A 15010-nucleotide genomic window follows, 5' to 3' on the forward strand; every position below is an offset into this window, starting at 1 on the left:
GTTGCAGTTTTGTATATAGCTACTGGTCATCTACCATTGGACACTGAGTCTAGGTGTTAAAGGGTTGTCTATTAAAGAGAAAGTAAACATTGGCACACTGCCTAAGTCAATTTTATATACATTAAGTAGCAGATGCAAATGTTGCTTACTATAAGGTATTTTAAAAATTAAAACAGAAGCTCAATAATTAGGAGAGAAGAAGCTCAATAGATCCTATTGGCTGATAATGTTTAACCGATGTATCAACTTTATGGCAACATTCTTTGGACAAATATTACATCCCTTTTCACTCTCCCTTCAATCCTATGTGGCCATTTTCTCACCAGATTCCTTGTCCAATCATAACCCTAGCCAGATTTAGATTATATAGGTTTATTTAGGAACAGTTTCAAACTTTCAAGGAAAAAGAAATTCCTATAATGTATCTGTTCCAGAAACAGATTCAGTCATAAAAGAAACAACTACAGGGCACCTGTAGCGGCTTAGTTAATCATCTGCCTTTGGCTCAGGTCATAATTTCAGGGTCCTGGGATCGAGCCCCATGTCAGGCTCCCTGCTCATCAGGGAGTCTGCTTCTCCCTCTCCCCTTGTGCTCTGTATCTCTCTCAAATGGAAAAAAAAAAAAAAAAAAACCCAAAAAACAAAAAAACCCCAAACTATAAAGTCCTCACAAAGATAACAAGAACCACAGAGCAATACAGAATTAAGAGAATTTACAACTATATACATACCTCAGGCCAAGAACGCACAAAAGTTGAATACTGAGAGACTTGCATGAATACAAATCTTGAATGCTTATTTCTTAAAAAGATTTATTTATTTTAGAAAGAAAGAGCAGGCAAATGAGAAGGGGGAGGGGCAGAAGGAAAGAGAATCTAAAGCAGACTCCCCACTGAAATCTTGACCTCACAATCAAGAGTTGGACACCTAACTCACTGAACCACCCAGGTATCCTTGAATGCTAATTTTGAAAAGCAGATAGTGAGAAACCATTTGATAAAATTTAAGCAGACTTTTGACAACAAATTATGATCTATAGGAATAAGTAGACGTTTCCTTATTATGAAAAAGATGAACTTCAAAAAGGGATGAGCTTTACATAGTGATCATTTATCATAAACTAATACCTTTCAATACCAAGAACCTCCCCAATCAAGTATTTTTCCTTTTTAACCACTCTTTTGGAAATGTCATAACTTACCTTTCTAAAATAAAGAACAGGTAATATTACACTCAGAATCTAGAAAAACTTCAAGAAAAAGAACTCTAATCTCTTAGGCTTTTTTCTACATGTACTTTTAATATTCAAAAGTAGAATCATACTACTTTAATGCATGGATTTTCCTACTTAAAATTCAGAGCCATTTTCCCTCATCAATAAAAGTGGTTCTACTACATCATCATTTTTAATGGCAACATTATACATCACATTGCATGCATATACCATAATATGTAATCAAAGAAATGGTTACCATTTATCTAGGTGTTGGAATTTCCAACCCAGCAAAGAACCATAAAAGAGTCATCTTAAGAGACTACTTCCAGGGGTGTATAGGTGGTTCAGCTGTTTGGGTGTCTGCCTTCAGCTCAGGTCCTGGGATCAAGCCCCTCATTGGGCTTCCTGTTCAGTAGGGAGACTGCTTCTCCCTCTCCCACTTCCCCTGCTTGTGCTCACTCTCTACCAAATTAATAAATAAAAAAAATTTTTTTTAAAAGAGACTACTTCCAAACTAATTTTAAAAGCCAGTGATACAAGGATTCATATAGCACAAAAATAGGGCAATAAAAATTACATTAAAAGCAGACTTCCAGAAAGATAACAGCATAAGCATGTTTCTGTATTTGCCCTCTGTAAAACCTATCCAAATTAGAGGGAAGAAAAGAAAATTTAATCAAACCCAACAATGGAATAGTTACAACCCAATAAACTGGCATTGACAAATGGTTTAAGGAGAAAATTAAAATTCATACACAGCACAGAAAAATTACTAAAGACCAACACCCAATTCCTCTAAAGTCTAACGTTACATGCATACTTTAAAAACTATGGCAGGCAGAAGAGCTGGGAGAGAAAGGTCGTTTGGCCCATAGACTTTTTGGCCCAACTGAGCAGAGAACTACTTGAAACGGGAGGGAGGGCCCCACCATTCTAAACCTTTGCCTAGAGTCCAAGAGTGAGCTCTGAGAGGAGAGTTCATCACATACAGAAAAAACAATGAATGAATTGCCCTTTCCCACATTATTATCACTCTCCTCTTAATAGACACTTCTCTTACCCTTTTCTCTGATCTTTAGGCAGATTATAAGCAATTAACTTCTAAGGATACGTTAATGTAGTGTCCAGGAGAATAAGAAACAGAGTCAGAGAACTGAATCACTCTGCATATATACATTCGCATATATCTATATATACAGATGTACAGATACTCAAATTTACTCAACACAAGAACATACATAGAAAACATCCTACACAGGACCTGTACAGAGACGAAAGTGATGGTATATTAACATTAATATGGTGAAGAAAATAATTTGAAAGAAGTATCAGGAAGCCGATAATTTTTAGACAAATTCTGTTCTATTTTAAACAGGAATTCTATGAAACAAGAGGTAAAAGGATAAAATAAGGCGTGGGGGAACTGGAAGAAGTAAGAGGAAGAACTTAAAGATGAAATCATCAAAGAAACAAATACTACATTTGAAGTAATAAAAAAAAAAAAAAAAGCTTCCTGAAATATAGGAAGCTCTCAACCTGGAGATCGAAGGGGGTCACCATGTACCGGGAAAAATAAAGAACGAATAAAACTGAAACATTATCTTCATAGTCCGGTGAAGCTGTTGAAATTTAAAAAAAAAAATTCTTAACGCATTTAGGCAGAAGAAGTATACCACTTATAAAACAAAAATGCTAGAATACAAAGTAGTAATGTCTTGTGCTAAGAGAAAAAAAATGGATGGGATCCAGAAAATTATTTTTCCAACTAGGATGCTATTTATATATAACAACAATAGGAGGACTTATCAAATATTTAAGAATTCAAAAAATCAAAGCACTTATAACTTGGGGATGGGATTATTAACAAATAACAAAAATCGTAAGAAAAATCCAGCAAATCTGCAAATTGAAGCTATACTTCTAATACAGCAGTGTGCACTAAATGCACCTAAACTCACCTGGCTTAATATGTGGAATCAACAGCCACTTAGGATTACTGTTTATCTTGAGGATTTTTATGCCAAATGACTGACATTATATATCAAATATTAATTTCCTCAAAATATACTCTTTAAATTTTTCCTTTATTGTTATTTTAATTCATAAAAGCATTCTATAACAACCATCCCTACACACACACACAGTACTTATTTGACAAATACTGAACAGCAAATGCTCAAGATGGTAAAAGACACTTACAGAATCAAACGGAACTCATTCTTCCCTGGAGTTTTACATAGTTTCCCAAACTTAACTAGGTACCAACAGAAACCCGAGGTGCTTTTTAAAACTGTTAATATTTCTGGTCCCATATCACCCCTTTTAATAAGGAGTACTTTCAGATTTGTTTGTTTGAACTTCCTAGGTGATTGATAGATACTTGCCAAAGCTACAACATATACTGTAACTTCTTCAAGCCTCCTTATCTTCAAGGCAGATTAAATAACATCCAGTAAATTTTACCATTTACTGTATTTTATCCTATTGCCAAGTTTTTTGACAATTGTAGTTTGGTAGGTATTGGCACTCTGGTATGTCAGATTCTAGATTGTGTCACTAGATTTGAACACAACTTTAAAATCTCTTAAAAATACAGTAGCAGCAAAATATACTTCTGTGAAAAAAGAACAGCTCAAGAGTTTGGTAAGTTAAAAATTAGCTTAAATATATTAAATGAATAGTATATTTGTCCCAATGAATATACTGACCAAATATGAAAATACAGGTTATCCAGAAAAATTGTATATATTATTTTCTGAGCAAAGGAGAAAGCAAATAGATACATTTACCATCACTCTACATTGGATATAAATATTGAAGCCTTAAACTAGCATATAGTAATTAAGCCTCTCCTTAAAAAAATTCAGATACTTGTGTAATGACTTACAGAAGAATGTGAAGACGACCATCAATGAGAATTAAATTCTGGTTAATAGTAATGATTTATAGTAATATAGTTCAATGACTGAGGACAGTAAGTAAACAGTTCCCTACTTATAATTGTCATTAAAAAGTTAAAGCAGCTAACAAAGAAAAGCTGTTTCACACAAAAATGTGTATGTGAATGCACAGCTAGTTGGTTAAAAGCCCCAAACTGCAAATCACCCAAATGTCCTTCAACAGGTGAACAGTTCAACAAACTTAAGTGCATCATACCATAGACTACCCTGAGCAATGCAACAGAAATCCATCATGGATATATACCCCCTTGGTTCTCTAGGGAATTACGCTGTGTGAAAAAAAACTCAACCTCAAAAAGTTACACAGTATGCTTCTATTTACATAACACTCTTGAAATGACAAAATTCTAATGACTGCAAGACACTAGCTAGCTTGCTAGAGTTCAGGGAAGAATGGAAGGAGAGAGACGGTTGTGGCTATAAAAAGCACAAGATATTAACTGTGATCAAACTGTGATGAGCTGTTCTGTATCTAGACTGTGGCAGTAGTTAATCTATTACTGTGTTAATCTCATGTTAATCTATTCATGTGATAAGACTGTATGAAACACAAACACACATACATCACATGCAAAACTGGTAAAAATCTGAATAGGGCCAGTGGATTGTGAAGAAGGACAGAATGTCACCACAAAATATGCCACTTTGGCATGTACTAAAAGACCTATGTGTATGGCAAAGCAAAATTCTATTACAAACATCTGCTCTTCTTATGATGCTGTGAGTTGCCCTCCTTCCCCTACAAAGCTCCAGGCTCCATGCCATTCCTTAGCTCAGGTTGTCTCATATAACTCAACTGCCAGACTCGCCCTAGAGTCCAATGTTTGGGGCACTTGTACAAAATTAATTTGTTTTCCTCCTACTAATTGGTTTTATGTCAAAGAACTTTAGAAAGAAAAAATTTTCCACCCCTACTATTGTAACTATGTCAAACTACTGGTTTTGATAATAATATACTATAGTTATGCCATGTTATTTACATAAAGGCAAACTGGATAAAAGGTACACACTCTGTAGTATTTTTTGCTGGAAGGGCAATTTTATTATTGCTCCTCACTAGCCCCACTAAAGTTCCTCATCTCCATGAAGTATGTTTTCGGTTTAATCATCCTGGTCACTCATCTAACCTCCACATTCTCCATCTGTCACCTTCAAAATCAGTCGTTTTGCCATGCAGAGAAAACACCAGTATCAGCCAATCACACCAACAAACTCTATACTATTCCTTTCCCACTGCTCTTGCTCCTTGAGTTTTCATTTTTCCCTTTTTTTCCCCCCTACAATTCTAGGTTTGGTACCATTTCAGAAAGACTTTATTCAAATAATGTTTTACTGTAATTCTCCTTAAAAATAGAGTAATCTCAAAAAAAAAATAGAGTAATCTCTTTTGTTGCTATCATTAAATTGCCATAAATTTTTTTAAAAGTTAAGACAGTTCAGGTTAGGCTTACTGTGAAATTCCCAAATCTAACTGACTAGTGCTAGCATTTTAAGAGTTAAATTCTATTCAATATTATCAATGAAAGAAAAAACAGTGCCACATTTAACGTTCCCTTTTTCGTATTATTTTTAAACCCAAAATCTCATGTGTTCTACCTCTAGAACACAATCACAAAGCTTGGCTCTAAAACAAAATAAGAAATATTAGGTATTACTAAACATTCCAAATATAGGAAAAGAGATTACTTGAAAAAAGTAATTCTGAAAGAATATAGTTCTTTGTGCCTAAATCAAACAGATTTTTGCTCAAAACAGAAAGAATCATAAAACAGATAAAGTAAAATACTTTGATTACCTTGAACACATTAGGGATTGTTACAGATTTCAGGTACCTTATTCCATTTAATCCTCAAGGAAATTTACAGGGGGAGTAATAAAAGTAAGTATTTTAGGGGTGCCTGGATAGCTCAGTCAATTAAGCGTTTGACTCAGTTTTGGCTCAGGTCGTATCTCAGGGTGGTGAGATTGAGCCCTGCCTCCTTGGGCTCCAGGCAAGATTCTCTCCCTCTCCTCCTCCTGCCCCCTTGCGCACAACCGTGGCTCTAAAATAAATAAATCTTTTTTTAAAAGCCTATTTTACAGCTCAAAATTTATTTTTTTAAAAATATTTTATTTATGAGAAATAGAGAAGCAGAGACATAGGCAGAGGGAGAAGCAGACTCCCTGCGGGGAGCCCGATGCAGGACTCTATCCCAGGACCCCAGGATCACTCTGTGAGCCAAAGGCAGCCGCTCAACCACTGAGCCAATCAGGTGCCCCAATTTTATTAATTTTTGTTACCTTTCTCATCTCCTAAAGTATTTTAAGTTATATTCAAATTCAGAAACTACTATTGACCATAACATTATTTTCTCATTAAATCACCATATATTTCAGCAACTATTATGTGTAAGAACAAGACACACCAGATCAAAAGTATAAGGTAAATATAAATAGTGAAATCATTCTATTTGAATCAGATTTTCTTTTTTTTTTTTTTGAATCAGATTTTCAATTAATGTCACCACCCTCAAGGAGCTTGGGGGAAAAAAACACTGAAAATATCTATGAGGAAACAACTCAAATGTCTGCAACATATCATGTATCACAATCAGTTCCTAGTTCTCTGTTCCCCTATCCTCTCATGCTAACCCTTCCCCAACCATGCCCATTCCAAAAAAAAAAAAAAAGATTCTCATATAAAAATCTAGAGGGGGAAGCCATATTTCACTCACCATCCCACCTGATGAAAAAACTTAGAAGTTCTGCAATCCTTGTTTACCCCTTAGGGTCAAACTCCATTAAAATACAAACATATCCAAACACCCTAACGTAAATTGTTTTTAAACTACTGTTTTAAAAACACCACTTAGGAGTATCTGGGTGGCTCAGTTGGCTAAGTGTCTGCCTTCAGCTCAGGTCATAATTTGAGTCCTGGGATCCAGCCTCGTGTAGGGCTTTCTGATGAGCAGGGAGTCGGCTTCCCCCCTCACTCTCCCAAATAAATAAAATTTTCAAAAAAGTTTTTATTTTTTTATTTTTTAAAGATTTTATTTATTTATTAATGAGAATACACAGAGAGGAGAGAGAGAGGCAGAGACACAGGCAGAGGGAGACGCAGGCTCCATGCAGGGAGCCTGACATGGGATTCGATCCCGGGTCTCCAGGATCAGGCCCTGGGCTATAGGCGGCGCTAAACCGCTGAGCCACCTGGGCTGCCCTCAAAAAAGCTTTTAAAACACCATTTACAAGTGAACTTTTCCTTTCTAGTTGAATTTTATCAAAAGATAATTTACGTAAGTACATTTTAGATAAAGCCTACATAAGAAAGTCAAATTCATAGAAATGACAAAAGGATAATTTTAGGAAAGGGGCAGGGCTGGGGGTGGGATGTCCAGAGGATAGTATGATTGAAAAAGGGTAGTACCCAAGAAGTTTCCTTTATTTTAAGAATGTATTTCAAATTAAGTGGGGAGCATACAGTTCTGAAGAACAGATCATTACCTTTCATTACTGTTCCTTTGACATCTATCATTTCATATTAAAAGAATATACTTTGACAAATGGTTTTTAAAGTCTCTAAGAAGAATCATTCCAAAACAAAATCCTACCCAGAACAGATATCTAGAAGAAATAATAGTAGAGTTGGTCTCTCCTCCCTTGCTCCTCCTAACAGTAACCTGCAAGGTACTTTTTTGCAGAACACCAATGGCACCAAAATGGCAACTTCAAAGCATGAAGGACACCGATTTAGCAACTATAGTTTCAAATAAATCTTCCTTCAACTTAAAAAATGGTGTTACTGTGATTTCTCCAGCTATAATTAAATGACAAAGAATAATCAGTATATAACACTGTAATAGTAATAAGCTGCCCTCTTAGTATCAATGAACTGTTAATGCTCTGATCTAAGGCCACTCTTCTATTTTGTATACTAAATCTCAACACTGCTCCAGCAATTGCCTCTTTGTAATATCCTACTCTGCTATATCAGTTTATCAGCATATCAATATACTTTAATGGCTCTCATAAAGGAAAGGGGAAGGGAGGAAATGAGGAATGGATGGGAAGGGAAAAGGGGAAAAGGAAAAGAAAGGAAAAGAAATGAAAAGAGAAAGAGAAATCCCTTTCCTTTAACCTACATCCTACTCTAAAAGCCATACTTTTGTTGTCTATTCCTTTTATTCGAAAACTGGTGCCAGATCTCACATTATCCAACCAACTGGCAGACCTAGACGTAAGTCATCCACACACATCCTGGAACACTTTCTTCATTTGGTTTCCAGGAGATATTCTGCCTAAGGTTCTCTTCTACTCCACTGGCTGCTCCTTCCCAATCTCTTTGCTAGTTACTCCTCCAATCCCTGAACCTGCAGCTCTTTGTTCATGGCAGAGGTATGCAAATGATTTGCTAGTTGAATCTGATCACACCCATTCCTTTACGAAATGCCAAAGCTCCACCACACTACATTAGCTGAGTGGGGGTATTTGCAAGAGACCTTATGGCTGCAAAGTTGAAAATATTTACTCACCTTCTATAGTCTGGGTGAAATCTGGTCTTATGGTTTTAAATTCACTCTATATGCTAACGTCTCCAGCTCAATCTCCTTGAATTCCAGACCCAAGTCATCTGCCTACTCCACATCTCCCTTTGATGTCTGAACAGGATTCTCTAAGACAACCCAAACCTGCAAAACTCACAATTCTACCCATATTCCAAACTTTTTGTTGTTTAGTTGTTCTTGACCTCAATAAACGAAAATTCCAGCTTACAAATACTTAGGTGAAAACTTTTGGAAGTCATTTTTCACTTCTAGTTTATCTGTTGATTCTTTCAAAATACATCCAGAATCACACCACTTCTATTTTATCATCCTAATCCAAGCCACTACTCTCTCTTTCAGCAAATCCAACAATGTCCTAAGTGATATCTCATTGTTGCTGCTTCTCTTATCCAGATAGATTAAGTCACTCAATATCCTCCAATGGTTCTTCATCTTATTCAAAGTAGAAGCCCAAATCCTTTCAAAAGCCTACAAACAAGGCCCTGCTTGATCTGGCCCTTGCCTCACCTCTTGAACTCATCAACTTCTATCACTTCCTCACCCTAAAAGCCTCCATCATCCATAGCTACCTTGCTTGTTCAAGCATATCAAACATGTTCTCATGTGATGCCCTTGCCATTTACTGATCTCTGCCTGGAACAAACTTTCTTCACCCCATAGTCACATGCCTACCCTTCCTCATTTCTATATAGCAACCCTTCCAAAATTTCTTTATAACAACCTCTACTTCCCTAGATTATTTTATTTCCTCTTATTCAGCTTTATTTTTCCATGAGGCATTACTTTTCTCTAACTCATATTATTGGTTTATTATCTCTCTCCCGTGAATGTCAATTTCTTAAGGGCAGATTTAACTATCTAGTTGTCTGTGGTATCCAGAGTGCCTGGCACATAAAACATGCCCAATATACTTGTATGTGCTACATCAATCTCTTACTGAAAATATCATGTTTTTCCTTACATTTTCTTACTTTACATATTCATTTGCTATAGTAAATTCATGTTGGTTGATCTGTACCAATGCACTACTACAGATTGCTTGATCTCTTCTAACTTTGTTTCTAGTCAACCTTTCACTTCTAGGTGCCTGCCAACTGCATCAATTAAAAAGTTTACAGTGTATAAAAATTTTGCTTCACTTTTTGCAGTGTCTTTAAAATCCCCAGGGCAGTCCTACCTTAGGATTCCTTAAACTTCTTGAATGCAGATTTTTATTGATTCTGAAACCAATTCAGTATTTTTTTTACTTGCTTTTGTTAATATAACTGTAGTCTTTGACACAACGGAGTGCAGTAATAAGGACCAAGGAGAAGAAGAAAATTCTTAAAACTTACACAGGTTGGTCTGCTCATTATAAAACTTATTTTTATATATAAAAAAAAAAAGCAGACTGCTGGGGTGCCTAGGTGCTCAGTCAGTTTAGCGTGGGACTCTTGATCTCAGCCTAGGTCTTGATCTCAGAGTTGTGAGAATTCAAGCCCCGCACAGGAAAAAAAGAAGAGGAAAAAAAGTAGATTGCTGCATATAACACTGAAGAACCAAGTAGAGTAGCAGCAGGAAAAAAATGAAGAAAAATAATTTCACAGAGGTAAAATTTTATCTCTTAAGACTGAGCTTGCTAAATCTCATATACCTTATTTAGGTAATGAGAGCACTTTATGAAGCTAACAGTCTTATAATGCTGTTATATACTGCCTCAAAATGACGCATACTGGCATTGAAAATGCATTAAATTATGCCTAACAGAGAGCAGCGCTATGGCGGTTGGCAAGAACAAGCGCCTTACGAAAGGCGGCAAAAAGGGAGCTAAGAAGAAAGTGGTTGATCCATTTTCTAAGAAAGATTATTGGTATGATGTGAAAGCACCAGCTATGTTCAATATAAGAAATATTGGAAAAACACTAGTCACAAGAACTCAAGGAACCAAAATTGCGTCTGATGATCTCAAGGGTCGCGTTTTTGAAGTTAGCCTTGCTGATCTGCAGAATGATGAAGTTGCATTTAGGAAATTCAAGCTAATCACTGAGGATGTGCAGGGCAAAAACTGCCTAATTTCCATGGCATGGATCTTACCCATGACAAAATGTGCTCCATGGTCAAAAAATGGCAGACCATGATTGAAGCTCATGTTGATGTGAAGACTACCGATGGTTATTTGCTTCGACTATTTTGTGTTGGTTTTACTAAAAAACGCAATAATCAGATTCAGAAGACTTCTTACGCTCAGCACCAACAGGTCCGCCAAATCCAGAAAAAGATGATGGAAATCATGACCCGAGAGGTGCAAACAAATGACTTGAAAGAAGTGGTCAATAAATTGATTCCAGACAGCATCGGAAAAGATATAGAAAAAGCTTGTCAGTCTATTTATCCACCCTATGATGTTTTTGTTAGAAAAGTAAAAATGCTGAAGAAGCCCAAGTTTGAATTGGGAAAACTCATGGAGCTTCATGGTGAAGGTAGTAGTTCTGGAAAAGCTACGGGGGATGAGACCGGTGCTAAAGTTGAACGAGCTGATGGATATGAACCACCAGTCCAAAAATCTGTTTAAAATTCAGACATTTAATGGTGACAAATAAAAACATATTTGTGATGTTTAATTTCTTATCATTCTTTTTAAATAATCAGGCTCGGTGAAGCAGATGTTCTGAACTGACAGTGCGAACTTTTCAGAACTGTTGTATGGATCTTATCCATTGCTCTTGGCTACTAAATAGCTGCAAAAGGGTAGTGATCTATTTTAAGCTGTAGTGATCTGGATGGAAGTATTCTAGATGGTTAATAAAAGGAAACTTTTTTTTAACGTGAAAAAAAAAATTATGCCTAACAGTTTATAAGTCAATTACACAGGTACTCAAAGCTAATTTCTAAACACCTCAGGCTATAAGTACCTGTTTTTACTAGAAAAAGACGGTTTCAAGTTAAATAATTTTAACTTTAAACAGTCTTTTCAGAAACATAACCTAAGTATCCAATTGCCAGTCCCAAATGTTAGGATAATTTCCAACTTAAAACTGTTATACACTAAATGGATTAAAGCAGCAAAGTTTTCACAACAAAACTGTGAGAAGGTAGGAAAAAAAATAGCCAACCTCAACCCAAAATAACCCATTCACATTCAGGCTAAAACTGAGTGCTAATGTAAAACAGTTCACAATGACTATAACACACATCAAATTTCTTGATGCAACCAAAACACTAACACAAAAGAGGCATTTCCCTTGAAATGCCTTGAAAGGGGTTTGTAAACCCTTAATACATTATGTTTCTGTGGTTTGAATCAAAGAGTAGTCCCAAGGTTCTCTAGTGTAATCCCAAGTAACAAAATGTCATTAAGAATTAGAAGGCACACAAATACCGGCAACTCCTACTGGATCCAAAATCAGTCCAAAAATGTTCATACTTGACTCCGGGAAAAAAAAAGGGTACTTCTGCACTCTTAAAGAATCTGTTGTCTTAGCATCAATATTATATAACTTAGAATTGTTTTTTAAGTTTTAAATATATTTAAATTAAATGTCAAGTTTTAAATTAAAGTCCATCCCAAACTTTCTGCCACTAATCAATCACACCATGGAATTCTTAATTCCTCTATTCCATTATAATTTTATCACTCTTATAGCACAAAGCAGTGGTTGTCAAACTTTTATGTGCATCAACATCACTTCCAGGAGCATGTAAATATGCAAACATCCAGGTTTTGTAACCCAGAGGTTCTCTGATTCAGTTGGTTACTGAGTAGGACTGGGTGGCATTTTTAAACACCCCAAGGATTCTGGAACAAGTGGTTCTGGAACATTTGCACATGCTTCTGACCATAGGTGAGGAAAGAAGTTGGAATGTTACTCTAAAAATGTAATAAACACAGATTTCTCTGAAATAAAGTACGTTCTGAAAAACACCAAAAAAAAAAAAAAAAAAAAAAGATTAGTTAAGGTTACTAGCAGTATATTTTATAGTAGATGTTCACCTTCTGCTAAAATAGAAAAAAAACTAGACTCTAAGTTACTAAATTGGATTTTAGTTCTCTGGCAGGAGAAATAAGATTCATGAGAAACCAACCATTTGAACCATCTGTTGCTGTCCCAGATAAGAACCACAGTACCACAGACGTTACTGTAATCATTTTGATTATTCCATTCAATTATTTCTCTTTAATAATTACTCTTAATCACACATTTTTAAAACACTGAGAATAGAAGATACCAGAGATATCCAATAAGAAGGAAAAGTAAAGACAAACTGTGAGGCAGGAAAGTGAATTAAATGCTCATGAAACTACAAGGATGTCAGTATGGTTAAAGCTGAGCAAATGAAATGTAAAATGAAACAAAGTCAGAGAGGTAACACTGGGAAAAAGCAATGAATCACTTTGGGCCACTGTAAGGACACCTGAGAACGTTCTGAGTAGAGGAGCAATTTGATAGGACTGCTGCATGGAGAAGAAACTGAAGAGCTAGAACGTAAGAAAGCAGAAAGACTGGTTAAGGAGGCTCAAGATTATTGGCCTGAGCAACCGAGAGGCTGCATTTACTATTTAACAAAGTACAGAAAACTGGGAAAAGCAGGTTAGAGAGGGGAAAATGAGAAGCTAAGTTTTGGACACTACCATATAATCACCATAAATGAAGTGTTACATATGATAACAGATGGGCTAATAAACCTAGATTGGTAACTGGGAAGCTAGAGGAAGTTAACTTCTACCTAAATCCAAGCCTAAAAAACAGGAAGGAATTAACTAGGCAAAAGGGGCTGGAGGAGAGATCATATTCTAAAAGGAAACAGCATGTGTGAAGTACCCATGTGTGAGAGAACTCATTATCTTCAAAGAACTGAAGCATATAGGAGTGCTAGAAAATTAGGAGATGTAGCAAGCTGTTCAGTCAAACACTTTTACTTTATCTTAAGGGCAGTGGGAAGACTTTGAAAGATTTTTACATAAAGAATGAGCAAACATACTTTCCTTAAAAGGTGATTCTGGCTATGGTGGGGAAAGTGAACTGTAGGGGAGGGGAAGGGAGAGGAGTATGCTAGTGCTTTAATTCAAGCAAAAGATGATCAGGGTCTGAGTTAGAAAAAAATGAATGGATTCAAAAGCTGCTTCAGAGGCAAGATCTAAGAGACTCATTGAGTGGATATTGGGGATAAGGGAGGATAATGGCATTAAGAAAGTCAAGAGCTAAAGAAAGGAAACCAGGATGCAAAGAGAACTGAAGTTCATACAACTGGTAAATACATAATGAGGATGTTTCACCCAAGCCTCAGGGCTCATTCCATTCCACAGCTACATGAACCTATACAACATTACAAGTATTTACTTAAGCCAGATATTTGTGTTTTGAAAAATCAGTTTTCACGGAAAATAAATTGTCAAATTAGGTATTAACATTTATACTTTATTTATACACTTTAAATATAAAATACCTGTACAGACTTTTCCCAGTTTTTTGTGTTTTGTTTTTTTTTTAAAGATTTTATTCATCTATTTATTCACGAGAGCCACGGAGAGAGATGCAGAGAGACATAGGCAGAGGGAGAAGCAGGCTCCCTGCAGGGAATCTAGTGAGGGACTTGATCCCAGAACTCCAGGATCACAACCTGAGCCAAAGGCAGATTCTCAACCACTAAGCCACCCAGGTGCCCCTTCCTCTTCCTACAGTTTTAAATGGCACTACATAATGCCTGTTTTAACACACCCATTAAGTATCTCATCCATCATGTAAAACCCAGAAAAGGCTCTACATTTAAAATACAAAGAACACAAGATTCTCTGGAATATGAAATTAGTTTAAAAAAAAGTTACCCCACAAAGAAACTGGTGTTTGACCAGCAGATAAGTTTAGATAATTTAATATACTCTTATAGGAAAGTCAAAATGAGTATATCCTGACTTAAAATAAAAAATGAATTCTGTATTTGGTGGGCAACTTAAGACTTAAACTGAAAGCATGTATTGGTTAAAAAAATCAAAACCACTTTTTATATGAACAAAATCTGATTTCTACATTATATATAATGAAAACTATTAAGATTTCTGTTTAAAAAGCCTTCAAAAATGTCAACCTTGTTTCTCAATTTAAACTTAAAAAAATGCAAAGAAAATTATGCTATTCCACCCTTCTCTATAAAGTGGTAAAAATACTAAATAACACTGGGGGAAAATATTCCAAAGGTCCCCACAGAAACTATATTTACAAACTATATTTGTATAACTGTATTACACTCTGGCAGGAAGAGTGTTTCAGTTACCATGGAATGGCAGGACACACAACAAATATCAGAAATCATAA

The 15010-nt window shown here is 35.8% G+C and overlaps 1 protein-coding gene and 1 pseudogene across 5 annotated transcripts in view; both read left to right on the forward strand.

Moving 5' to 3' along the window:
- Positions 1 to 15010, forward strand: part of MPP7 (membrane palmitoylated protein 7) — a 681753-nt gene that overhangs the window by 132657 nt on the left and 534086 nt on the right. The gene's annotated exons all lie outside the window — the stretch shown is intronic.
- Positions 10478 to 11320, forward strand: LOC119876053 (annotated as a pseudogene).

This window comes from Canis lupus, chromosome 2 (assembly GCF_011100685.1).
Source record: "Canis lupus familiaris isolate Mischka breed German Shepherd chromosome 2, alternate assembly UU_Cfam_GSD_1.0, whole genome shotgun sequence".
In the NCBI taxonomy this organism is placed as follows: domain Eukaryota; kingdom Metazoa; phylum Chordata; class Mammalia; order Carnivora; family Canidae; genus Canis; species Canis lupus.